A 26,747-nucleotide genomic window follows, 5' to 3' on the forward strand; every position below is an offset into this window, starting at 1 on the left:
GTGGATTCGTATGACTCCACTGCGGCATGACTGCTCAGAAAGTCTGATCAAAATTGATAATGCGGAATCCCCCTTTGATTCTACTGCTCAGTGCTTGATGCTGGATGCTTGATGCCAGTATTTGTAAACAGAGGCTTGATGTACTTTGATTTGCTCTTTGTGAGTGTTATAACTGTTTCTCAAGCTTTACAGGTGGCTATCTACTGGACTCTACTGTTATGACCTTGGGTTCCCTCTCAGACTATGGTATGTCTTTCTCCTTGGCAACGAAGTGTGATGGCACAAATATGTAAAATGTTCTCACAGAGAAGGAGCGGGGAAACTTTGTTGATAACTGGGAGGGGGAGGGGAAGAGTGAACTAGAAAAGAACTGTTTCCTTCTCGTCTTGTCATTCTGGTCAATCTCTAGTCCAGCTGCTTAGACATTTATATTACTCATAAGTAGACCTATGGAACTGTATATTAAAATGAACTGATTTCTGAATAAAATCTATTTGACTAAGTACTGGTGTCTTACTGCAAATGGGCCAGAGATCTGTCTGCAGTATCCTGCCATCCATAGCCTGACACCACCGTGGCTCCCTCTGGAGGGGCAGGCAGGCTCACCTGGCCATCCCGTTCAGGGCTGCACTGGGCGAGTTGGCAGGTGCAGCAGTGCCCCACTGCCTCCTCCCCTCCCCCTGCTCTCCCTGCGCCTCCTGCCTACCTGGTGTGGCCCTGAACGAGGCTGCACCAGGTGGGCTGGCAGGTGCAGCAGCATCTAGTTGCCTGCTCCCCCCATGCTCCCTGTGCCTCCTGCCTGGTCCAGCCCTGAATGGGGCTGCATCGGGTGGCTTGCAGGCTCAGCAGGGCCCTGGCACCCCTCTGCATTCTCTCCTTCCCCCCTGCCATGTCCCCCCTCCTGCTAGCTTCTGGGTTCACACCACATTGTCTGTTTCCCTCCCCCTCCCCCAGACCCACCGCCACCCCTGCAAATGAGGGCCACGTCTCCCATCCCTTTGCCAGCCAGTAGACCTGGCCTCTGAGCCCTCAAAGACCAGGTCTACCTCCCCCGCCTTGCCAGACCGGTAGACTGTAAGCAGCCAGCCTGGCCTCCGCCATGTTTAAATAGCAAAATGCAGCAGCATGTGTTATTACAAGAACATCAAGTAGAGTGCATATAACACCCATAATAAGCAAGCTGCATTGGTTGCCAGTGGAGTACCAGATCAGATTCAAGGTTCTGGTATTGGCCTATAAGGCCCTATGCAGACTGGGGCCAGTGAAGCTGATGGATATAGATTTGAAGAAAAGGATTTTATATATTACTTTTATATATCACTTATATGCCTTGCACTTTTTTTCTATGCTCAGGAGCCAATGTAGTATTTGTAATGCAACCTGTAAGAATATAACACTTGAAACAAGAAGATCAAGAGAAGTATGCTGAAACTCTGCAAGAACTGAGAACTAATAATATACTGCTTGTAGAGCTGCACTTATAAAATATTATGCATATGTTATATTATTCTATAAGATTCCAATAGGAATCAGTACCAGAGAGCCTTTTGTAGAAAACTGATTTGATGCAGCAAGCTGGTTTTGGCCACCTGTGGCCGTAACTTCCTTAAGGCTGAGAGGAAACTGGGGGAAAGGGCACAGATGGAAAAAAACATCCCTTCCTACCAACAGACTTCAGTTATCAGAGGGTACCTAGGCTGCCAGATTGAGACTCATTAGCGCTATTGAAAGTATTATGCCCAGAAGAAAGTAGGTGAGAGGTTAGGAGGTGTCCTTCCAAACTGAGGGCAAGATAAGGGGGTTGCAGGATTTGGAATTCCCCCAAGTAGAAGAGCCAACCCAGAATTGCATCTTCAAATCAGAACTGACCCTAGATACTTTATGAGCCAATAAGATAACAAATATTAGAATATTGTCATATTGTTATGATTATCTGAAAGTATTAATTGCTCTACGCTTCTATTGTAATGTGGTTGAGCTTTTACACACAAGGAGACCGTCTACTTCTGTGTAAGAAAAAGGGCTCATCCACCAGGTTAATAAAACCATCTGTTTTGCTTCCATTCAAGAAGGACTCCTGGATCTTATTTTAATTTTTATTGTGGTTGGTCGGAAAAGGGAGAACGAACCACAAAGGCGCAAAATTTTGCACATAACAAAGCTGCGGAACCATCTCTCCCCAAATATTCCCCGTAGGACTCTCCGATCTGCAGAAAAGCAGCTATTAGTGGTCCCTGGCCCCAAGGAGGCTCGCCTGGCCACAACGAGATCCAGGGCTTTCTTGGTCCTGGCTCCTACCTGGTGGAACGCTCTGTCTACTGAGACCAGGGCCTGGCGGGATTTATTGTCTTTCCCCTGGGCCTGCAAGACAGAGTTGTTCCGCCAGGTTCATGGCTAAGGTTGGGCCTCCACCGGCCGGGGGGGGGGGGGAGGAGAAAGGAAATTGAACATCCCCCCCAGTGAAAAACTGTCCACCACAGCATGCATGCAAAATATTGTAAGTTTTCCTGATGCTGCCGCCGCACAATACAAAATGTTGCTGTTTAAATGGTGTTTTAATAGTTATACAGATGAAATGTTTTAAATTGTTTTAAAGTATTGTTAGCTGCCCTGAGCCCACTTGCAGGGAGGGCGGGATATAAATATGAAATAATAAAAAATAAATAATAGCTATTAAACATAATAGCGGTTCCCCACCCCCACCCCACCCCCATGCTCCCTGTGCCTCCTGCCTGCCCGGTCCGGGGAAACAATTTGTGAGCAGGGAAACAAACTGCCATACGACCCCAGGAGAAACTACACCCTGGGCCTTCTTGCCCCCATGGGTGGGGCACAAAGCTTACAATGAGGAGGGTTATTAATAATAGCTTATTTGTTGACATTCGACCACCTGTAAGCACACTGTGTTGTCAAGGAAAAAGAAGACAGAATCCTGCCCCAGAGAGCTTGCAATCTAACATTTGACATCAGTAAGGACAGGGAGGCAGATGGGGGTGCTCCAAGAGAGACCTGAGCCCTGGCATCTCAGTTTCTAGCAATTAAGCACTGGGAGGAAAAACAGGATGTTAACTATTTATAATGGAAGAAAAAATAGAGGTTTTTAAAATCATTCTTTGGGATAACATTCTCTGCTTGACTTTTAAAAATTATTATTATTATCCTTGTAACAAAAAACATATGATGCTGCTAGGAACAACATGTACCAGCTGGATGAAGGAGTAAATTGTCTCATGTAACTATTCAGTCTGCAGAGCCAGCAAGAGACACTGTTGACACTTCAGTGCCATTGGCAATGACTCCTGCATGGGCGAGGAGGAAGCACTTGTCACCCAGAGAACACAGCAGATGACTTCATTGACAACCAAGGCTGGAAGGAGTTTTGCTTTGGTTCAACAGTTGACACTGAAAAGTCACAAAGAACCACCCCAACTTGGGAGTGCTCAGGCATGCGCAGAAAGGGCATGGAAGCCGAGGAAAGGGCCAGAAATCCTTCAGCAGGCTGAAGGCTGGCCCCTTTGTCGGGTTTGTACCCAGCCAACATTTTACTGGATATTTCCCTGAATTTCATCCATCTGCCAACTGCCAGAAAAGAAGGGTGAAAAGACAGGAAAGCTTGTATGCTGTACATGTGAAGAAGAGGAATGGGAACATGCACACCATCCTTGCTCTGTCTGGTCGCTATGGACTCAGCTGAAGGTGTGAGCAGAGCCCAGAGTGCGGCTCCTAGTGCAAGCACCAGATCTCGGCCACCCTGACCACAGAGTGGAATTCTAAATGAGCCACGTGGGCTCAGGAAGCTTGAAGCACAGATGGAAGAGATGCTGGCAAGTCTAAATGACTGTAGTGACTTTAAGGGCCCTTGCTGTGCTTGAAACAGGACTATGGAAGTCCTGCAAACAAGGCTCTCCCTGCCAGCAAAGATTTTAATCTGGCAAAGACAGAGCATGCACACAGCCTGGGAACATCTTGGGGCTCTAAGCCATGTGAGACTGATAGAACTGGGGGGGGGGGGGTAAGGCAGGGTTTCCCAACCTTTTGGTATGGTGACCCACAAATCCAAACTTACTTGGTATGGTGACCCATCCAGGGCTGATGCAAGGTTTCTGGGTGCCCTAGGCAGACTATGCCCTGACCCAGATAGGCCAGGCAAGCCTGATCTCATCAGATTTCGGAAGCTAGGCAGGATTGGCCTTGAGTAGTAATTGAATGGGAGACGGCCAAGGAAGACCAGGGTTGCTATGCAGAGGCAGGCAATAACAAACCATCTCTGTTCATCTATTGCCTTGAAAACCCCAGCAGAGGTTGCCATAAGTCAGCTATGACTTGACAGCACTCTCCACCACCACCAACAGGCAGGTGACGACCTGGGTGCCCACGTAGTCCAGCATTCCATTTTGTGCAGTAGCCAACCAGATACATTTAAGGAACCAACAAATATTCAAGGCCTCCTGGAGGACTGGGAATGTGCCGCAAGATTGGAGAAGAGCAAATGTTATCCCAATCTTTAAGAAAGGGAAGAAGCACAACCCGGGAAACTACAGGCTGACTTCTGTTTCTGGGAAGATATTAGAGCAGATTTTAAAGGGATCGATCTGTAAGCATCTGAAGGATCGCTCAGTGATCTGGGGAAGTCAACATGGTTTTGTCTCCAACAGATCTTGTCAGGCTAACCTGGTTTCCTTCTTTGATTGAGAGATAAGTGTACTGGATCATGGGAACTCTGTCGATGTGATTTACCTGGATATCAGCAAAGCTTTTGATAAGGTTCCCCATGACATTCGAATGGGTAAACTGGAAGACTGCGGACTGGACTATAGGACAGTTTGGTGGATAGGGAACTGGTTAGAGGACCACACCCAAAGAGTGGTGGTCAATGGCATTTCATCAGATTGGAGGGAGGTGTCCAGTGGGGTTCAATATTTTTTATCAGTTATCTGGATGAAGGGATAAACAGGCTACTCATTAAATTTGCTGATGATACCAAATTGGGAGGAGTGGCAAACATTCAAGAAGATAGAGTTCAAATGCAACAAGACCTGAATACTCTGGAGAAGTGGGCAGTTGTGAACAGGATGCAATTCGACATAGATAAGTGCACAGTATTACATATGGGCCACAAAAATGGGAAGCACAAATACTGGATGGGGGATACACTTCTGGGTATTAGTATATGCGAAAGAGATCTTGGGGTAAGAGTGGACTGTAAACTGAATATGAGCAGTCAGTGTGATGCAGTGGCAAAAAAGGCTAATTCAATCCTGGGTTGTATCAAAGGGGCCATAGCTTCGAAATCGCAGGAGGTCATAGCCCCTCTCTATACTGCCTTGGTCAGGCCACACCTGGAGTATTGTGTGCGGTTCTGGAGGCCTCACTTCACAAAGGATGTGGACAAAATCGAGAGGGTGCAGAGGAGAGTGACGAGGATGATCAGGGGTCTGGAGACTGAGCCCTATGAGGAAAGGCTGAGGGCCTTGGGAATGTTTAGTTTGGAGAAGAGGAGGTTGAGGGGGGACATGATTGCTCACTTTAAATATTTGAAAGGCTGTCATTTGGAGGAGGGCAAAGAGCTGTTCCAGTTGGCAGCAGAGGGTAGGACATGAAGCAATGGGCTTAAATTACATGCACAAAGGTACCGGCTGGATATTAGGAAAAACTTTTTCACGGTCAGAGTAGTTCAAAAGTGGAATCAGCTGCCTAGGGAGGTGGTGAGCTCCCCCTCACTGACAGTTTTCAAGAAGAGGCTGGATGAATACTTGTCAGAGATGCTTTATACTGATCCTGCACTGGGCAGGGGGTTGGACTAGATGGTCTGTATGGCCCCTTCCAACTCTATGATTCTATGATTCTATGTAGCGATGGGGGGGGGGTCATATTGCAAGAGGATGAGAACGCAAGGTTGCACCATTGTGCTTATGTCACTGGGCAGTGTGGGATAAAGAAGCCTCTGCCATCAAATTGGTGTTAAGTACATGGAGGCATCGGCTAGAAGGGGCCAAGGGGCCTTTTGAGGTGTGGACAGATCATAAAAATCTTGAGGCTTTACACATGCCCCGCAGGATAGGGGCTAAACAACTACAATGGGCTGAATTTTTCTCCAAGTTCAACTTTGTGTTAAAACACCTCCCAGGCAAATCCAGTTTCCTTGCGGATGCCTTATCACGCTTACCTCAACGTGATAGCCAAAGGGAGGAATTAGTGAATACCATGTTCTCACACATCCAATTGGGGAGGTCAGTTACCACGCAGAGCCAGTCGCAAAGCTTGAAAACCACCCCTGAACCCAGTGAATGGGAAAGAAGAGTAAAGGAGGAGGTGGAAAGAGAATTGGATGGTGCCCCGAAGGGAGAACTGGAACATAGTATGCATGGACTTTAGTACCAAAAGGGTAAATTGAACACCCAGCCAGTCTGAGAGAGGAAGTGTTAAAAACCTGTCATGATGCAAAATTAGCAGGCCATTTCGGTTATGTAAAGACTTTGCATCTAACCCAGAGACAGTTCTGGTGGCCAAATATGAGACGAGATACCTCTCAATATGTATCTACATGGTGTGTCTAATGGGAAAGAAGAGAGGGGGAACCACCGGGACTCTTACAGCCATTGGAACCCGCCCCCCCCCAAGTCATGGGCGACAGTCTCAATGGATTTTATCACCGGCCTTCCCCCCTACTAGGGGAAGTCTGTAATTTTGGTGGTGGTGGACCTATTTTCAAAGCAGGTTCACTTTATCCCATGCTCCAAGATCCGAACTGCAAAGAAACTAGCCAATTTGTTCATGCAGCATGTAGTCCGCTTATAGTCATTCCCAGAGAAAGTGATTTCCAACAGAGGCAGTCAGTTCGTTGCCAAGTTCTGGCTGGAGCTTTTGCAAGTGGCAGGGATCAAGCAGGGGCTCAGCTCTGCTCATCATTCTGAGACCGATGGGCAAACCGAAAGGATCAATCAGGTGTTGGAGCAATTCCTAAGATGCTATGTTAATTATCAACAGGATAACTGGACAAACTTTTTGGCTTTTACGTCTACAGGAGCCTCTCTCTTTATGGTGGTTTATGGATATGAGAGGAAGGCCATGCCGTTTGCTCAGAATCTGCCAGAAGCTCCCCAGGGAATTTGAGAGACTGGTGGTCCAGATTAATAGTTCAATGGGAAGTGATAAAAAAAAACCTGGGCAAAGCAAAAGAGGATGATAAAAAACAGGCAGACAAAAAAAGGTCTGACTCCTGGAAGTTACAAGTGGGAGACTATGTGTACATCTCTACCAAAAATTTCTTTACAGAAAAAGGTCCTAAATATCTGCACCCCAATTTTTTGTTAGGTTGTTCTCCCTTAATGTTTTTGGTGGAAACGTATACAAAGTCTCCTGGTTGTAGTTTCCATTGTTCAGAGTGTTTTCTGTCAGCAAATTTCTTATAGTCCCCTTTTGCTTTGTCCAAAGTTTTTTGGATGATTTCCCATTGGGAAGTTAAATTAGTCCACCATTCGTCTAGATCTCCTGGCTGTTGGGATCCAGGGGTTGTAGTAAAAGGCAAGGTGTTTTCCTCATATCCATGTACTATTTTAAAAGGGGTGGCTCCTGTAGAGCTGTGTATTGAGTTGTTATATGCATATTCAGCAAAATCAAGAAAATCAATCCAATCATCTTGTTGATAGTTAATGTAGCATCTTAAAAACTGTTCCAGCACTTGATTTGTGCTTTCCGATTGCCTGGAGCTAAGACCTTGTTCAATTCCAGTAATTTTGAGAAGCTCCTGCCAGAAGTTGGCAACGAACTGTGGACCTCTGTCGGATATTACCTTATTAGGAAAGGAGTGCAGTTTGACCACATGTTTTATGGAACAGGCTGGCTAGTTTCTTAGCTGTAGGGATTGTAGTACAAGGAATGAAATGAGCCTGTTTTGAAAACAGATGCACCACTACTAAAATGACTGTATATCCTTTCTGTCAGGATCTGCCATGCTGGGGAAATGTAGCCTGTGTAACGCCATATTAATTTCTGTAGTTGTTTAGTCTTTCTCCCCTCTAGGTCCCTTCAAGTACATTTCCATGGGAGAGGATTCTGTGTCTTATCTGTTTCCTTCTGAGACGACCTTGATGAACCAGCGTTCCCACAGAGAAGCTGCCTGCTATGTGAACTCTGGGGGGAGGCTGGGATCTGAGACTTTGAAGTGTACCGACTTTCATTTTGTAACTCATTCCTAACAAAGCTTTGCTCAGCCAGGATCTGCTTGGTCCTGGAATGTGGACATCTGGGCCTGAATGCTGTCTTTCTAATAAAACCTTTTGAAATCAAAAGACCTTGTCTTCTTGCAGAAGGGAGGAAGGCAGACTCTAGCCAACTGGAATGCCATAGCCTGACATTGCCATAGCCTGATAAGGGGCGAAGATCAGTGATAAAGTCCATTGAAATCACGGCCCATAGTCTAGGAGGGATTTCTAAGGGTTGCAATAGTCCAGGGGTTTTTCCCCTCCTAGATTTTCCCATGGGGCAGGAGGATACATATTGAGAAATATCTTTTCTCATTGCTGGCTACCAAAACTGTCATTGTACTAAGTGCAGGGTTTTAAGATAACCAAAATGTCCAGCTGTCTTGGCATCATGACGTTGTAAGATTCATTTCCTTAAACTGGATGGGATGTGCAGATTGCCCATTCTGTACCAGTGGCCACCTCCCTCCTGTTTCAGTTCTGCTTTGGGTACATTTTCCCCCTCCCTTTCTGTTTCAGCTTTTATTCTCTCTCCCCATTCTGAGAGATCAGGTACCATACAGCTTTGTGTTTTCACAGCTTGGCTGTGTGTTGTCACTGCTCCTCCCAATTGAGCTGGTGAGAAAACTATCAATTATCCTCCTCCTTCTGGCTGTCATGTTGGGGCATGCACGAAAGTGCATCTGCTAGGACATTTGATCGGCCAGGGAGGTACTTCAACATGAAGTTGAATTTGGAAGAGAGATCCGCCCATCTTAACTGGTTGGCTTTCAGTCTACGGGGGGTACATAACGCTTCTAAGTTTTTGTGATCAGTCCATACTTCAAATGGTACTTTAGCCCCTTCTAACCAATGTCACCAGGTAGTGAGTGCAAATTTCACCGCAAAAGATTCTTTCTTCCTTAAGCTCTAATTGCGTTCAGTTTCAGAGAATTTTTTGGAAATATATGCACAGGGGTACAATTTCCCCTCTTTATTTAGTTATAAGAGGATTCCCCCCCCCCCACGGCGATGTCGCTAGCATCAACCTGGACCACAAATTTTCGGCTTTCATCTGGGTGCTGTAGAACCAGTTCCAAAACAGTTTTTTTCAGCTTTTCAAAAGCTTCCAATGGGGCGGCTGGCTTGCCGTGAGTGCAGGACCTCCCAGCCCTGTGCTCAGCCACCTGTGTGGCAAGCCAGCCATCCCAGCGCATGCCCGCGCTGCCGCTGCTGCAGGCTCCACTGTGCACCAAGTGCTGGGGCTGCTGGCTTGCCACACGGGCAGCATGGGGCAGCGGGGCAGGCAAACTGCACGGAAGGCCTCCTAGCCCTGCGCTCAGCCACCCATGTGGCAAGCCGGCTGACCCAGGGCACACACGTGCTGCCGCCGCCAGCTCCACAGCACACCAGGCTCTTGGGCAGCTGGCTTGACACACGGGTGGCACACCTCCCACCCCTGCGTGATGACGTCACGGAAGTGACATCATCACGCAGTGCCGGGAGCGCATGTGCACTGTGGATATCAAGCTAGTTACAATGTAATTGCTTGGCTACAATTTACATTTGGGAAATGTTAGAAGACAGCACTTCTAATGCCGTCCCTTTCCTCAGGTTTCAGAGGGGGAGAAACTAGAGAGTTAAAAAGATAGACAGGTCAGGGCATCTTTTTACTGTTTACTCCTTTACTGCCCTGAACTATCCTTTGATGTTTGGATTGCTAATCTCAGGACTTCCTCCTCATGACATCCTTCTCTTCCTTCCTTTGTCACACTTTCTACCTTTTCTCTCCATCATGCATCATGGAGGCAGGACTTGTCCTGCCATCCATGCCCATCCTTAGATTTAGGTAGATGGGAAACTATCTCTCCACTTTCCTATCAAAGTACAGAGTTCCTGTAATAAAGAATTCTACTTCTTTTCTTTTCAAGTGTAAATTTATTTTCTCTCACACACACCAGCCACCATGATCCAACGGCCCATCACGTTTTCTTTGCAATCTATGCTACTCTGTTAAGGAAGGACCAGTTTCTGTTCCTTTTAATAGGGTAAGTCTATATTTTATTTTACTTTTCAGTTATGTTATCATTACATGGTATTTTGGAAATGGAACACTGGGGAAGGGTAGGCCCTGTGTTTCCTTGTTAAAATAGGTCCAGAGGAGTTAGCCATGTTAGTCTGTAGTAGAAAAATAGAAAAGAGTCCAGTAGTACCTTTAAGACTAACCAACTTTACTGTAGCATAAGCTTTCGAGAATCACAGTTCTCATTATCAGAAGTAACTGATTTCATTATCAGAAGCAAACTGATCCCATCAGAAGCTACTGATTGCATCTACTCCCCCCTTCCCTCTCCACCTATATATCTGACCAGTTTCTTCTTACCCTCCATGCATCTGACAAAGAGAACTGTGATTCTCGAAAGCTTATGCTACAGTAAAGTTGGTTAGTCTTAAAGGTGCTACTGGACTCTTTTCTATTTCGGTAGATAGATATTTTGTGTCTTCTTCAAGCCTGCGATTGCCTATGTTTGCTGAAGCGGATGCTGAACCAGTTCCTTTTTTAAGTTTATTAATGGCCCAAGCAAGTATGTTAAGCATTCTTTTTAAAATGTCTATATTCTAAAGAGTTGATCAAGTAGGTGTGTATTGACAATTGTTCACCACCTAGGCAGCTACAGCTAACATGAACTAGTTTCAAACATATTTTTGCACTGTGGCTTACTTTGCCTGGTGGTTGTTTGAATTAAAAGCTATAAAACTCTTTGGCAAATTTGAAATGCTGTTACAAAAAGTTAGAAGCTCCAAAGATTACACCCATCCTGCACAACCCAGGTAAGCCTGTCCCAGCAGACATTCACATATATTTGACAAGGATTAAAATAGAACATCTAATGTGTATAGGCCAGCATATTCAGACAAGGAAAATGTCTTCATCAGCTACTACCAAAATTAGCTAAACTTATCAGAATAGGCCTTACCATACCTGTTTCCTCCTGCACCTCAGAAAGGTCACTCTCATCCTTTTGCAGAGTCCTTTCTACAGTCAAGCATGAGACAAGCAAGGCTCAAACTCTTGGCTCTTCTTTATGGACATAAACAGATCTCCCAGGAAATTGATTTTAATGTTATAGCTAGACATGGGCACGAACCAAAAAAATTTAATGACTCTGCAGTTCGTGGTTTGGTGCCGGCGATGATCCTGAGGTCATGAACCGCAACAAACATTTTCCATTGCCAAACCAGTTTGCAATTCGCAGTTTGTGGGGTGCAGAATGGCCCCTGTTGCACTTAGAGAGCCCATATTCCCAGGGAGTGTTTTGCAGGCTCTCCTACAGCCATCAACCAAGCTTGAACAAGATTGCAAAAGGGATCTTGGAGTTATACCCTCTCCAATCCAAGGCCCCCAGGAAACTCCCACTCGATACAATTAGAGCCACCGGTTGATGTTGACCCAGTGTACAGAAGGTGGGTTCTGACGGCAGCTGCTGGGCCTGGCGGGCACAGGGAGGTGGCAATGAGCCACCTCCCCTTTAGGGGGTGGGGGGTCTGGCCACTCACCGGCGGCACCCCCATGTGCCCGCCTGCCAGGCCAAAGTGGAGCGTGCTGGTATTCCCAGAGTGGGTGGGAGAGGACATGTCATTCGGACAGGGGCCTAATCTCCCAGCAACCACTGGTCCTCACCTGAGGGTCCCACTGAGGAACAGTGTGGCAGCCGCCGCCAGTACCCACCTTCCTGCCTTGCCAGAAAGGACGGGAGGGAGACAAGATGTCATTTGGAGGGGAAGTGGGAAGATCCACCAACAGCCACAAGGCCTCCTCTGAAGCTCCTACTGAGGTACTCTGTGGTGGCAGCCAACAGCACCCACCTTCATGCCTTCGCGGAAAGGACAGGAGGGAGAGGAGATGTCGTTTGGAGGGGCTGGAGTGCTCTAGAGAGGGACAGGTCGAAAAAGGGTCTGTGAAGTTGGAAGTTCCCAACAGCCGCGAGGCCTCCTCCAAGGATCCCACTGAGGAACTCTGTGGCGGCAGCCAACAGCACCCACCTTCTTGCCTTTGCAGAAAGGATGGACTAGGACAGGACCGGAGAGGTAGTTGGGAGGGGACTGAGTGTTCCGGAGAGGGCGAGGTGAGAAGAGGGACCGTGTACTTGTGTGGGAGAGGAGGGCCGAGCCTGAGGTTTCCTGGCCGCATTGCACAGCAGGACCAGGACGGAGGGACCCAACATCCACCCTGAAGGAGTGCGCAGACTGCTGTGGCAGAGGCTTGTCCGCCCCCCCTGTGTCACAGTGGAGGCTGTCGCCAGCATCACTCACCTTCCTGCCTTCATGGAAAGGACATGACTGGTCATGGTGTCACTACCCATTCACCCCTGCCCAGAGGGGACCACCGCTGCTGTTGGCAGGGGCCACCATGATGTGTAATTTTATGTGCAACAGCAGTTGATCTGTCCCTCATGACCAAAAGAATCATACAGCACCCACCTTCCGGCCTTCACAGAAAGGGTGTGAGGGCAAGGGACCCATTCCCCCCTGCTCAGAGGGGGCAGCAAGTGCCCATGGAAAGGGGGGGGGTACCATGCGGTGCCACACTAACACCAGCAACAGCTCCTGAGCTGCCCCTTGTGCCCAAAAGCAGCAGCGGCAGACCTCAACCACCTTCCTGCCTTCGCGGAAAGGACACATGACTGTTCATGGGACCCATTCCCCCCATACACAGAGAGCACAGCAGGTGCACATAGACAGGGGTGCACCATGCATCTCAAACCTGTCAGCTCAGAAAATGCATCTGAGCTGCCCCTTGTGGTTCAAAGCGGTGGCAACAGGCAGCACCCACCGTCTTGCCCTCACGGAAAGGGTGGGAGGGGCACATTCCCCCCTGCTCAGAGGGGACACCAGGTGCCATAGAAGGGGGGGTACCATGCGGTGCCTCTCTAACATCAGCAACAGCAGCAGAGCTGTTCCTAATAGCTAAAACCAGCATCAGCCGCGGGGCTAGAGATACACGTTGGAGACAAGGACTGTTCCTCCAATGCGGTCGAAGTGGACATTTTGCAGCGCAGTGTCCTGCCCCCACTCCAGCGTGACCCGTCCCAGCCCCAAGAACAAGCTGAGGAAGAGGAATGCCGAAGCGCAACCAGCCAGAGAAAGGCTTGGAAGCAGAAGAAGTTTTGATGGAGCTTGATGTGCAACCCACTGAGGAGGAGGAAGAAGTACCCAGCCCCCAGTCGGGAAACGAGATGGATCTGTCGTAAAGAGACCTGACCGGCAGATCAGAAAAGAAAGTGCCACAAACTCCCTATCAAACTTTCCAAATGTGAGTTCCATAAAACCGAACTAGATTATTTGGGCTATCGCATTTCCGGGCAAGGACTAAAGATGGATCCTGCCAAAATTAAAGCCGTACAAGAATGGCAAACGCCCCGTACTCGTAAACAGTTGGGGTTTGCCAATTTTTACAGAGACTTTATTGAAGGATTTGCTAAGATAGCCATACCGTTAACCGAACTCTTGAAAACTAAAGGAAAGGGGGATCAAGCAAAGAAACCCACTACTAAATTAGAGTGGGATCAAACTTGCCAGGCAGCCTTTGATGAAGTCAAACTCAAATTTACCTCAGAGCCCATCCTACAACACCCAGAAAATCGACCCTTCATAGTACAGGTCGATGCTAGCGATGCAGCCATTGGCGGTGTGCTTCTGCAAAAAGGAGAGGATGGGAAAACCAAACCATGCGTGTATCTGTCTAGAAAATTTTCAGAAGCAGAACGGCATTGGAGTGTATGGGAAAAGGAAGCCTTTGCCGTAAAAGTAGCTCTCACAGTGTGGCGTCACTGGCTTCAAGGGGCTCGACACCCTTTCGAAGTATGGACAGATCACAAAAACTTAGAAGCCCTAAAGAGCCCTAGACGTCTTAACACTAAACAACTCCGATGGGCAGAATTCTTTTCCAAATTCAATTTCACTCTAAAGTTCTTGCCAGGGAAAACTAATTTCCTGGCGGGCGCTCTTTCGCGTATGCCTCAACATCAAAGTAAAAAGGAGGAAACCATTGACACCGTTTTCACCCCCCACCAGCTGGGAGGAGTGGTTCCAACTCGCAGCCAAACAGCGCAGAAGCAAGAGGCTGAAAAGGGGCGGAGAGCAAAAGTGAAAAGTGAGGTGGAAAAAGAAGGGGAGGGAGCGCCCAAAGCAAAAATGTCTCAAACGGCGGAGGGAGACTGGGTAAAAGAGGATCGATTGTACATACCAGCTAGCCTCCGAAAAGAAGTTTTACAACGTTGTCATGATGCCCGCACCGCGGGTCACTTCAGCTACTTAAAGACTCTCCACTTAGTACAAAGGCAATTTTGGTGGCCGGGTATCAGGAAGGATGTTTCCCAATATGTCTCCTTTTGCCCTACGTGCATAAGTGCCAAAACCAGGAACGGAAAGCCACCGGGACTCCTGCAGCCACTAGAAACCCCAAGTAGACCTTGGAAAGTAATTTCTATGGACTTTATTACAGATCTCCCTACCTCCAAGGGCTGCTCCTGTATTTTAGTGGTTGTAGATCTATTTTCCAAGCAAGCACATTTTGTACCACTGCCAAGAAATTAGCAGAAATATTTATGAAACACATTGTCAAACTACATTCTTTTCCCTCTAAGGTGATATCCGACTGCGGTGGACAGTTTATTGCCAATTTCTGGAAGGAGCTACTTCAATTAACTGGGATGGAGCAAGGAATCAGTTCAGCATTCCACCCTCAAAGTGATGGACAGTTGGAAAAAACTAATCAGATATTAGAACAATTCCTCTGATGCTATATTAATTTTCAACAAGATAATTGGGTGGAACTTCTTCATTTTGCAGAGTATTCATACAACAACGCAGTTCACAGTTCAACAGGGGAAACTCCCTTTAAAATTGTGCATGGATACGATGGAAAAGCTTTTCCCTTTGAGCTACCACAAGGAAAACAGCCCTTGGGGGACCTACATCAATGGTGGACCTCCCTTAGCCAACAATGGACAGCTATACAAACAGCCTTAAATAAAGCTAAAGCAGATTATAAAAAATATGCAGATCACCACCATGCGAAAGAATGGGAATTGCACCCCGGAGACAAAGTGTACATCTCAACAAAAAACCTTCGAATGGACCAAGCCAGCAAAAAACTCGCTTTGAAATATCTAGGACCCTTTCCTGTTAAAAGAGTAATCAACCAAGTGACTGTAGAAGTCACTCTACCAAAAAACTTGCGTCACGTCCACCCATCATTCCATGTAAGTCTACTAAAAAAGGCCCCTGCACCAGACCAATGGCATCCTGCACCAACCACTCCCCTCCCAACCATGATCAATGATCAAGTTCACTACGAATTGGAAGAAATATTGGACTCTAAAATTAGATGTAATAAACTGTTTTATTTAATTCGCTGGAAGGACTTTGAGGAGGGGTATCGGGAGTGGGTGGAGTCTATCCATGTAAAAGCCCCCAGACTCCTTAAGCAATTTCATCAAGCATACCCTAACAAGCCGGGGGGAGAGAGATCTTAAGGGTGGCAGAATGTCAGAGCCTGTTTAACCTGAGTAACGCCATGTTTAATTCTGTGGTGTTTAGTCTTTCTTTCCCTCCAGGCCCCAACACCTGCAAGGAGCCGAGTCCCTGGGAAAGGAAACTCTCTTATCTGTCTGCTCGACCTTGGCCAGTGCATCGTGCCTCTGAGAAGCTTTGCTGTGTGAATTCAGCGGGGAGGCTGGTCTTGGGAGTGTGAAATGTAACCACTTTCTCTTCATGAGTTATTCTTGTCAATCCTTTGGTCGGCCAGGATCTCTATCCTGGATTATGTACACCTGGAGATGAATGCTTTCACAATAAACCTTTTGAAATCAAAAAGACCTTGTCTTCTTGCAGAAGGGAGTGAAACAGACTATCAACTCTGGAGTAACATAGTCTGACAGGCTACAACTCCAGGGTGGCTCAGAGCCCGGGTATGTCCAAGTCCACGGGAGGGTGCCCCAGTAGGTTGAGGTTGACCTTTATGAAGGTCAACATGTCCACCAGGTCCAGGTGCAGACGTGCGTGGCAGGGACGGAGGAGGTCTCCCAGGTGGGAGAACACCCGCTTGCTGTGCACGCTGGTGGGAGGGCAGGACAGGATGTTTGTTGCCAGGATGGACAGGTCTGGCCATCGGGCAGATTTCCTTGCCCAATACTCCAACGGGTTGGCATGGGGGGGCTCGGGGGGCTCAGAAAGGTAGTCGTGCACCATGGCCCCCACCGAGTCCTCCACTGAGAGGGACACGCCCACCGTGCAGCAGCCAATCACACAGCCCATCGACGAGGCCCAGAGATCGAATGTGTCCGTTGGGGTGGCTCTTCCCTGGCATGGTTCTCTTCCTACCTCCTCCCCCTCCACCGCCTGCCCCTCGCCCCTGCCTGGTTCCTTCTCTCCTGCCTTCTGTCTCTGGAAATGGAGCACCGCTGTGCGGAGCTCCTTTTTCCAGTGCTGCATCTGACCTGCCTGCGTGGCAATGCTGCCCTTGATGCAGAGGTCACAGAGGGAGGCCAGTTGGTATGGCGCCTTGTGGCATGGAGGATGCAGGCATTCAGCAACGCAGGCCTGGATCCTCCGTACAAAGACCCGGACCCTGAAGAGCAGCTCTTGCTCGCGCTGGAGCTCCTGGGCCAGAAACTGGTCGAGAACATGGATCAGAGGGAGGACCTGAACCAGGCTGTCTTGGTAGGAGCACAAGACCTCAGTGGTATCCTTGAAGGGTTTCAGGATCCAGGACATCTGGGCAAGGACTCTCCAGTCCATGGAGCTGAGGCTCAACTCCTCTCCCCTCCTCAGCACATCCAAAGAGGACAGGATGTTTCTATCCTTATAATTAGTTAATTTCTATCATTATAATTCTTATAATAACACCTATAATACTTAATGCTATATATAATAGTCTAATAAAATAGTTGCTTAGAAATTCTCATTTAAGGATAGAAACTAATCAATTTCATTTCTGGCAATAATTGTATAATGGAGATAATTTTATAATTGCAATGAAGGAATTTAAGTAAGGTGGGAAAATATATATCAATGTATAGATCATGTATTAAATTGATTGAATTAGTTTGGAGGTATATATGGGTCAAATTGGTTGACTATTTTTGGTGGATAGTTGCATAATGGAAGAATAATATAATTATATAATTAAAACAGTATGAAGATAAGATATGTAGAAAAAGTAATATATAGAGTATAAGTTAAATTGGTTGACTTATATTGAATGTACTGTTTATAGAAGTATCTAAAATTATGCTAAATGAGGGATAAATTGTTTGCCCCATATTGAAGATGAGATTATAAGATAGAGTATAGAGTACCAAAATCAGCTAAATGATTATTATCAAAAGAAAATATGCCAAGAATGTATTATTTAGTTATGCATTATTTAGTTGTTAAAGTAAGTAGGAAGACAGAAGGAGCACTGTGTTATATAGATAAGCTTAGAAGAAAGTGAAAGTTTACGTTTGATAGATAGAATAAATTTGAAATGAGTAAGGGAAAAGGGACAAGGGGTTGGAAAACTGTTGGAAGTCAACAAAAGGGGGGGAAAGGGAGGGGGTTAGAATTGGAAAAATTAAAGGAAACTGATTGTAATGTACAATTTAATGACATCTAATCCAATAAAAAATTTTTTTTTTAAAAAAACAAAGAGGACAGGATGTCTTGCAACACACCCTTCTGCTCCACCAGACAACATATCATGTCGTAAGCGGAATTCCAGCGGGTGGGCAGGTCCTGGAAGAGTTGGTGCTAGGGGTCCCCTGCCTCCCCCTGCCGCTGGAACAGCTCAAGGGAAGAGTTTATGCTGTGGGAGAAGTGGGAAGTGATGCAATGGCAGCTGTCCAGCAGATTGCGCATCCGCAAAGTTCCCTCGTCCCAGCTGTCCCTCGGCTTGCTCCCCAGCCTGAGCACATCCCGCATCACGAGGTGCAGCTTGTGTGCCATGCACACCAGGCCTGGGAGGGATGCCTCTTTCAGGGCTGCCAACATGTTGGCTCCCACGTCCATGACCATGAAGCTACGGACAAACCCTTCCATCCCGGACGTCCACTCCCTCAGAGCTGCCTTTACGGTGGAGGCGATGTTCTTCCCGGTGTGCACCTCATCCATCCCCTGCACCTGAAGAAGAACCGCCCTGTAGCTGGGCACCTTTTTATGGCTGCCAGATCTTGGCCTGAGGCTGCGGAGGTCCTCTGGTTGCCACCAGTGGGCGGTGATGGCAAGGTACCCGTGATGGCAGCCACTCCACAGGTCAGCCATGAAGTGCACTGTTCTGCCTTGGGTGGCTGACAGCTCTCTGCACACCATGTCTTGCACTGACTTGTAGAATGCAGGCACGACTCGACGCCCAATGGTGCACCGTGATGGCATGGAGAACCATGGGGCAAAGTGCTGGAGTAGCAGTTGGAAGCCCACGCCCTCCATGACTGATAGGGGGAAGCCTTGCAGGGCAATCATCTGCGCCACCACACGAACGCCCGCCTCCTGAGCCCTTGACCTCACCCTTTTCAGCGGCACCACCCCCGACCCCAATGGAACAACTTCCCCCATGGTGGCCTACCTGACCCTTCTGCTCCCACCAGGAGCACCCTCGGGGCAAGGCTTCTTGCTCAGGGTGCATTCCAGAGACCCTCCCACCGATCCCAGATCAGATGAGCTGGTGGCCCTCGGTCTCCCCTCGACAGATGTTTCATTGGCCGAGGATGGAGACCACAGGCTTGGGTGGTGCCTCTTCAGGTGCCAAGTCAGGGCCGTCGATGACAGGTGCTTCGGGTCATTGCCCCTGCGCACCGGGCCCTCACACACACAGCACCGCACCACGCGGGGGTCAGTAGGAAGGGCCCGAAAGTGCCTCCAAACATTGAGGTTGAACCGTGGCCCACTAATGGTTCTAGGGGAGGGAGGATGAAGGGTTACTGCTGGCTGTGCCACGGAGCTGGCAATGGAAGATGGAGTGATGGGTGGACTGCAGGCAGGGACAGCACCACCGGTAGTTTGGGATGGGGACGGGCTGGATGTTTCCTCGAACCCCAACTATTCCTCCAAGGATCCCTTGGCCTCCTCCTCCCCCAAAATTTTCAGGAGTTCCTCCTCCTCCGGCGGCAAGAGCTCTTTGACCTCCTCCACAGCCGCAACAAATGATTTTTTGGGAGCAGGAGTCTCTGCTTCTCCAGAGCCCTGCTTCCTGTGCTGCAACCTGGACAATCTCTGCACTTCCCCCCACGACCACTCTTGTCCCCCACCCAAAGCCTCATAGTGCCAGCAAACAACAATTGAGGATAAGAAAGGAGATGACACTGTGAGCCCTCAGCCGAGGTGCCTACTGAGCTTGGCCCCAGGGCCTGGCAGCAGCCCTGGCACCAGAGGGAAGGAGGGACTAGAGCCCTAGCCCACCACTCCCACAGACCTGAACAGATCAGGCACTGTTCAATAATAATCAACGTGAGCCCTCAGCTGAGGTGCCCACTGAGCGTGGCCCCAGAGCCAGGCAGCAGCCCTGGAACCAGAGGAGATAGATGCCTATCCCCCAAATCCAAGCTCAATTAAACTCTCTCTGTCTCTCTCCCCAAAGGCTAGCAAGGAGCAAGCAAGAGTTCCGTCCCACTCCACTGCTCGCTGAAAGTGAAACCAGAACTGGGAGTGCAGTGCTTTTTATAAGCTGAAGTCCCATAGAGCAATTCTGGAAGTCTGTGTTTGGCCGTCAGAGCTGCCTATCAGGGTTTACAGGGATGAGATTGGAGTGCCCATGGCTACAGAACACCACCTCCCCTCCTCCCCCAGGTGTCTTCTCCCAACTTGTAACCACTTTGCAGCTCCATGGTTGGAAGGAAGACCTGCCGATCAAGGTAAGCTGGGCTTCCATTCGGGTTTCCAGGGCGACAGAAGGAGCGCAGACAAGTTCAGGCATTCCCCCAGCTCCGTTTCCAGGGGAATTGATTGATGGCGCCTGACTGTCTGGCTTCCCGAACCACAGCCAAACACACCGAACCAGGCTTCTTCCAAACGCTGGTTCGTTGGCCGTGGACAATCATGAACTGCCGGGTTGCGATCGCGCGATTGCCAATTTCGTGGGTTTTTGAAGTTCGTAATGTAGTTCGTGCCCATCTCTAGTTATAGCTAATGAGTTCATTCAAAGAACATCAATTAGAACAAGCACATACAGTGTAACTTAAAATACCAAGTGGCATAACTGTGAGTTTTCTTTGGGGGGGACTGTTCTGAATTGCCTCAAAATGTGCTTCTACTCACTTATAGGATATGAATTCAAAAGAAGATTGTTACTAGTCTGAACTCTGTACATTGTTCAGAAATTGAGTGCACAGCAACTGTTTTGTATTCTGCCCTGGCTCAGAGCCTTCAACCATGCATTTACCAAATGAAGGCATCTGTGATGCCATAATTTAATAAATTTCTGTACTAAGTCACCCTTATGAATAAGACACAAACAAGACTCCTGTAAATGAATGTCCAGAAAAACTTTTAAAATGTTCCCTCACCGGCTTTTCTGTGTTGCCTTTCTTAGTGTCAAATTTGTTTTTAATAAATTTTTTTGTTTTCCAACACATATATATATATATACAAACATGAGACAGTTATCATTTTACTTGTCGATATCTATTATCTATTTCTTTATCTCTTATATTCCATCTTATTACATCAATTGTGAGTTCTATTATGTCATTATACAGTTAATCTTAGTATCATATTTATGTTTACTGGTTATAGTTACTTGTCATCCATTTGTAGAAGGGATCCCATGGTACAGAGAAGTCTTCTTCCATTTGCCCTTTCATTAACAATGTTAGTTTATCCATTTCCGCCGTCTCCATTACCTTTGTGATTAGTTCTTCTTGCTGGGGGATTCTTTGTTGTTTCCAATAGGTTGCTAAAAAGATTCTAGCCACTGTTACTATATGGATTACTAAGTGTTCTTGTGACCAGTAGTTTGTCCTATACATACTGTATGTATATTTGTGGATCTTAAAGTGACTGTCTTAAAAGTGAATTTCAAAAACAGGACAGAGCGGGAGCTTGCTGAGATAGCACTATAACCACTGGCCAACTCCCACCTTTTCCTAGGTTTGGCCCAGCCCAGGGGATTGTTAGGAGGGTCCTCATGGGTGCCTGGGTCCCCCTAACTTTGTGGGGAGCCCCTCCCTAAATCCCCCATGGCCCCACCTTCATAGATAATAGAGGCCCCTCCCTATGTCACCAGGCCCCAGTTTTTTTAAGGACCTCTGGCCCAGCTCCAGCCACGCCCCCCCCCACGGAAATTGGAAAGTCTGTGTCCTTCCTTGGGAGCCCTACCTATAAGGTAGGTTAGGCTGAGAGTGTGTGACTGGCCAGAGGTAACTCAGGAAACTTCCATGGCAGAGTGAGAATTTGAACCCATCCCCCCAGATCCTAATCCAATACTGTCACCACTTTGGCTGTAGGATAAAGTAGAGGCTGGCAATGTGAAGGCCAGTGTTAACATATGGGAACATACAGGAGCGGTCCGGATATGTGTGTCCTAAGCCTTGAGGGGCATTAAAGATCATAACCAGCACCTTGAACTGAACTTGGAAATAACAAGGAGCCAATGAAGTTGATATTAAAATAGAAGAGATAGAACCAGCTGAGTTGCCTTCATTGTTTCTGAATTGTGTTCAATGGCAGCCCTACACAGAGCACATTATGGTAATTCAACGGTGAGGTTACAAAAGCATGGATTGGCTGAGTATGAAAGGAGAGAGTTGGTGAAGATGGCTATTGTGCCAACCTGCTTTTTAAACAGCAAGGCTGAATCTATGAGTGAGCACCCTGAAACTCTTAATCTGCTCTGCAAATACCAACTTCACTTTATCCAAGACAAGTGGATCCAATCCCTCCAAAGTATCCGCCTCCCTCACTAGTATTACCTCCATCTTGTCTGGATTGCTTACTGGATCGGGGGAACTCTGTTGACGTGATTTATCTGGATTTTAGTAAAGCTTTTGATAAGGTCCCCCATGACATTCTGATGGGCAAAATGGAAGACTGTGGACTGGACTATAGGACAGTTCAGTGGATAGGGAACTTGTTAGAGGACCGCACCCAAAGAGTGGTGGCCAATGGGGTTTCATCAGATTGGAGGGAGGTGTCCAGTGGGGTGCCGCAGGGCTCAGTTTTGGGCCCGGTACTGCTGCTTATTCAATTTGCTGATGATACCAAATTGGGAGGAGTAGCAAAGACCCAAGAAGACAGAATTAAAATTCAACAAGACCTGAATACTCTGGAGAAGTGGGCAGCTGTGAACAGGATGCAATTCAACAAAGACAAGTGCACAGTACTACATCTGGGCCAGAAAAATGGGAAGCACAAATACTGGATGGGGGATACACTTCTGAGGGCCTTGGGAATGTTTAGTTTGGAGTGTGAGCGCTGGCTCCGACCCTCGCACCACTCCCGCCCTCTGCCGTGACGGGTCCAGAGTGTCAGGGTTAGAGTGTATGTATGTGACCAAAGAGACTCCATATTAATTCTTTCAGTATTCTGAGTGCTTCATTCACAGGTGCCAAGTTGTTCCCAGCAGCTATCTCACAGAAGAGGATTGTTTTGGCTATCGCTTTTCCAGCCTTGGGAAACTTTCGCTTTCTCAGCTTCAAAGAGATTGTTTTGAGAACAATGGGGGGAGGTTGGGTCTGCTGGGATCTGATACTTTGTACCTCATGCTTTGCCTGTCATTTGTAACAATACACGTGTACCAGCCTGGATATTGTATCTAGGCCAGTGGACTATAATGAATACTTTCTTCAGTAAACTTTTTGAAAACAACGGACTCTTGTCTGATTGCAGAAGGTAGTCTGGAGTATAGACATTATCTAGCCACAGTTCTGACACTTTGTTACGAATCACACTTTTCCAATGCCTAAGCCGGAGCAGACGGATGCCAAAGCCGTTCCCGACAGGGACCCTTTGTTTGATCCATATGCCTTCCCCGGCTCTCAAGGACTGGAACCTCAAGGACCCGTTCCAAGGGGGACAGGGTCCTCTGTTACTACGATTTATACTCTCGCGCCCAGCAGAACGGATACCCGGCCCATCGCCGCAGCAGATCCGTTGATATCCTTGCCGACTCCGACGCAGTGGGGTTCGAGGCCAAGGGACGCGAGAGAAGGAAGGGCAAGTACAGTGTTCATGCAACCCCCAATGGACAGCCGACGGCGTTTAGAAGTAATTGCAGAGCATTCCAGTAGCCAACCATGGTACTACTGGAACAGAGAAGCCAACCAGTCGGAGTGGGAAACGTCCCGCCGCGATGTATTAAGTTGGGACTATGCAGAAGTTACCCCGTGGACGGGGCAACAAGACCTGAGTGAACACACGTGGATACAATTACAAAGCCGAACCATAGCGATTGACGCTGGAATTTCAGCGGTTACGGGATTAGCGAAAGGGATCTTGGCAGGGAGATCACAAGAAGAGCAAGGTGCAGGGGCCCAAGGCATGGGAGAAATAAGACCTTGGCCCGGGGCAGCCTGTGCGGAGTCATATGCTGAATACGTGGAGACCTCGCAAGCTACCGAGGAACCACCTTATAAGTATGCCGACACCGAAGCCACCGAAAGGAATTCGGTTCGTGTACAAATCTTAGAGGAAAGGCTGACGAGCATGGATGAGAGTCTGGCCCATGCAGTCCACCTCCTGTCTGTACTCGTGGTTGGGGGTTTGGAAGAAAACCGTGAATTGACAGCAGGCCTGCACAACATCAGTCAGAGCCTGTCTAATTTACAAAAGTATGTCCCAAGGACTGAGGTTGGGGCACCAATTCAACCGCTTCCAGTAGAGGATATACCGCAGCAACCCGATGAACCACCGGATCCCACCCCGGAAATAAGTGAGGATACCTGTGCTGACCCAGATGTGGAAGAAATAGAAGATGAAGTGGAAGAGAACGGAGACGGTGGGGGATTGCCTTTAGAAGAACCTCCGACAACCCCGAGGGGTACACCGCAACGTCTGCCAGGAGAAGCTCCTGGCATCACACCGCCAATTATTCCGCCAACAACGTCCCAGGCGGGGGGGGGCAACCCTTTCTACCGAGATTGATGGCACCGTTGCAAAGAGGCACCACTCCGCGTCTAACTCCACTGCCGGGACCGATTGGAAGGGGAACCACTCCTCGGCCGCTACAAACGCCTGGGCCAAGAGGAACCCCCATCCCAAGGCAACCGATCCCAAGAGGCCTTCCTCCTCCATTACAGCCCGTGCAGCTACAACCAGTACCACTATTGCCCGCACCACGAGGGACGCCCCCATCACCGCTACAACCTGCGCCGCTGTTGCCCGCACCACGAGGGACTCTCCCCGTCCAACCAATACCGATACAACCGGCACCGTTACAGCCAGCGCCGATGTTGCCCGCACCGAGAGGACCCCCCCACCGCTTCAACCCATCCCAAGAGGGCTCCCTCCGCCGGTACAACCAATTCCGGGGGGCCCTCCTCCGTGGCTCCCACAACCGAGGCCCCAACAACCTCCGCTTCAACCACCGCCGCAACCGGTACCACTCGATTACTATCCGGTGCCAGCGCCAGCAGCCAGACCACAGGAATTACCGCTGGGTTGGGTAAAGCTGGAAGCCACGTTTGATGGAGATCCTTCCAAGTTAGGATTTTTCCTCGTGCAAGCCTTACAATTCTTTAATCGGTGGGGACATTTGTTTGGAGATGAAGCCAGCCAAATCAAACACTTGGGATCCCGTCTTCAAGGAAAAGCTGCAGATTGGTATGTAGCTCTTTATGATGTAGGCGCCCCCGAGTTAAATACTCTTCAAGGGCTAGTGGATGCACTACGAGCCCAATACGAAGATCCTTTAGAGGAAACAAGAGCTAGGACGGAATTGCAGTCCATTAGGCAAGGCAATATGTTGGCTAGAGACTATGTTACAAAATTCCGACAGCTGGCCGCCAAATGCCCAAGGTGTGAGGAGTCCACCAAAATAATTCTGTTCAAACAGGGCATGAATCCCAAGTTGTTGGATAGAGCCCTCATGTAAGATTATCCTCCCACCCTATTGGGGTGGATTCAGTTAACCTGTGAAGTAGAAAACCGCATGCAAGAAGTGCACTTAGTTGAGCAACAGCAACACGCTGGACAAAGGCGCTCTTCCGTACTAGTGAGAGGAAGCAGAGGTGCTGGATATGCTACCAGAGGAGTGAGAGATGCTAGATGGCAACAAGGGTTGTGCCTGCAGTGTGGCCAAAGCAGTTACTTTGCGGCGCAATGTCCATACCGGCCTGTGCAAAGAACTCCGCTCCAACTAAGACGTCCAGCCCCCGCCGCTCTACCGGCGCCAACCCGCCCGACGCCAGCTCCTAGAACAACAAGAGGCAGAGGGGCTTCTCGTAGAAATCCTCCCGAGAGAGGGTTAGAGTTAGAAGAAATTATGGACTATGATTCAACAGCTCTAACCGGGGAGGAAAATCCAGAGAGTCCTGCCTCGGGAAACAAAATGGATCTGTCGTAAAAGGACCCAAACGGCAGATCAAATATCAGTCAGTTCCTACTTTGAACAGACCTCATGGGTCCATACTCTTCATACCAGTAACATTGGTGAATCCAGATAGAAAAACGCATGTCCGCGTTCAAGCTCTCATAGACTCGGGCTGCTCTAGAGACATTATTGCACAGGCCCTAGTGAATGGTTTAGTGCTTCCCATTAAAGAGCTGGAAACTCCAGTGATTTTTGAACAAATGGATGGCACTAACATGAATCCTGTCACTACTGAAACCGCGCCAGTCATCACAGGCATGGGGCAACATTGGGAGACAAGATCATTCGTAATTAGTGGCACCGCCAAATATCCATTGATCCTGGGAAGCAGATGGTTGTGGGATCACAACCTCTACATAGACTGGGCCGTTGGAAGTATCACTTTTTCCCATGATACTTGTAAAAATCACCGTTGGAATCAAAATTGGGGTAACAACCTTACCCTCAGTGAGCAAGTCCTTCTAACTCAAGAAGAAATCAACCAAATACCCAAACTGTACAGGGCTTACACCCAAGCTTTCACTGAAGAAGAAGCCAACTCTTTACCTCCTCACAGGAGGACGGACTGTGCCGTGGAGATATTACCGGGTGCATCTTTGCCCAAAGGCAGACTGTATCCCATGAGCCCTAACGAAAGGGAAGAACTCCGTAAATTCATTGACACCAATCTTCAAAGAGGATTTATCCGACCCGCTAACAGCTCGCATGCTGCTCCAGTACTTTTCGTTAAGAAGAAGGATGGGGAACTAAGACTTTGCACAGACTTTAGGGGACTAAACGCAGTATCCTCCAGCAACGCCTACCCCATCCCACTCATCCGAGATTTACTCAACGTCGTGGCGCAAGGTAAGATCTTTACAAAATTGGATTTAAAAGACGCTTACTTCCACGTTCGTATCAGAGCAGGCGATGAATGGAAAACCGCTTTCAATACGCCCCTCGGCCAGTATGAGTATTTGGTTATGCCGTTTGGCCTGGCCGGGGCCCCTTCGGTTTTCATG

This window comes from Eublepharis macularius, chromosome 14, assembly GCF_028583425.1.
Source record: "Eublepharis macularius isolate TG4126 chromosome 14, MPM_Emac_v1.0, whole genome shotgun sequence".
Lineage (NCBI taxonomy): Eukaryota > Metazoa > Chordata > Lepidosauria > Squamata > Eublepharidae > Eublepharis > Eublepharis macularius.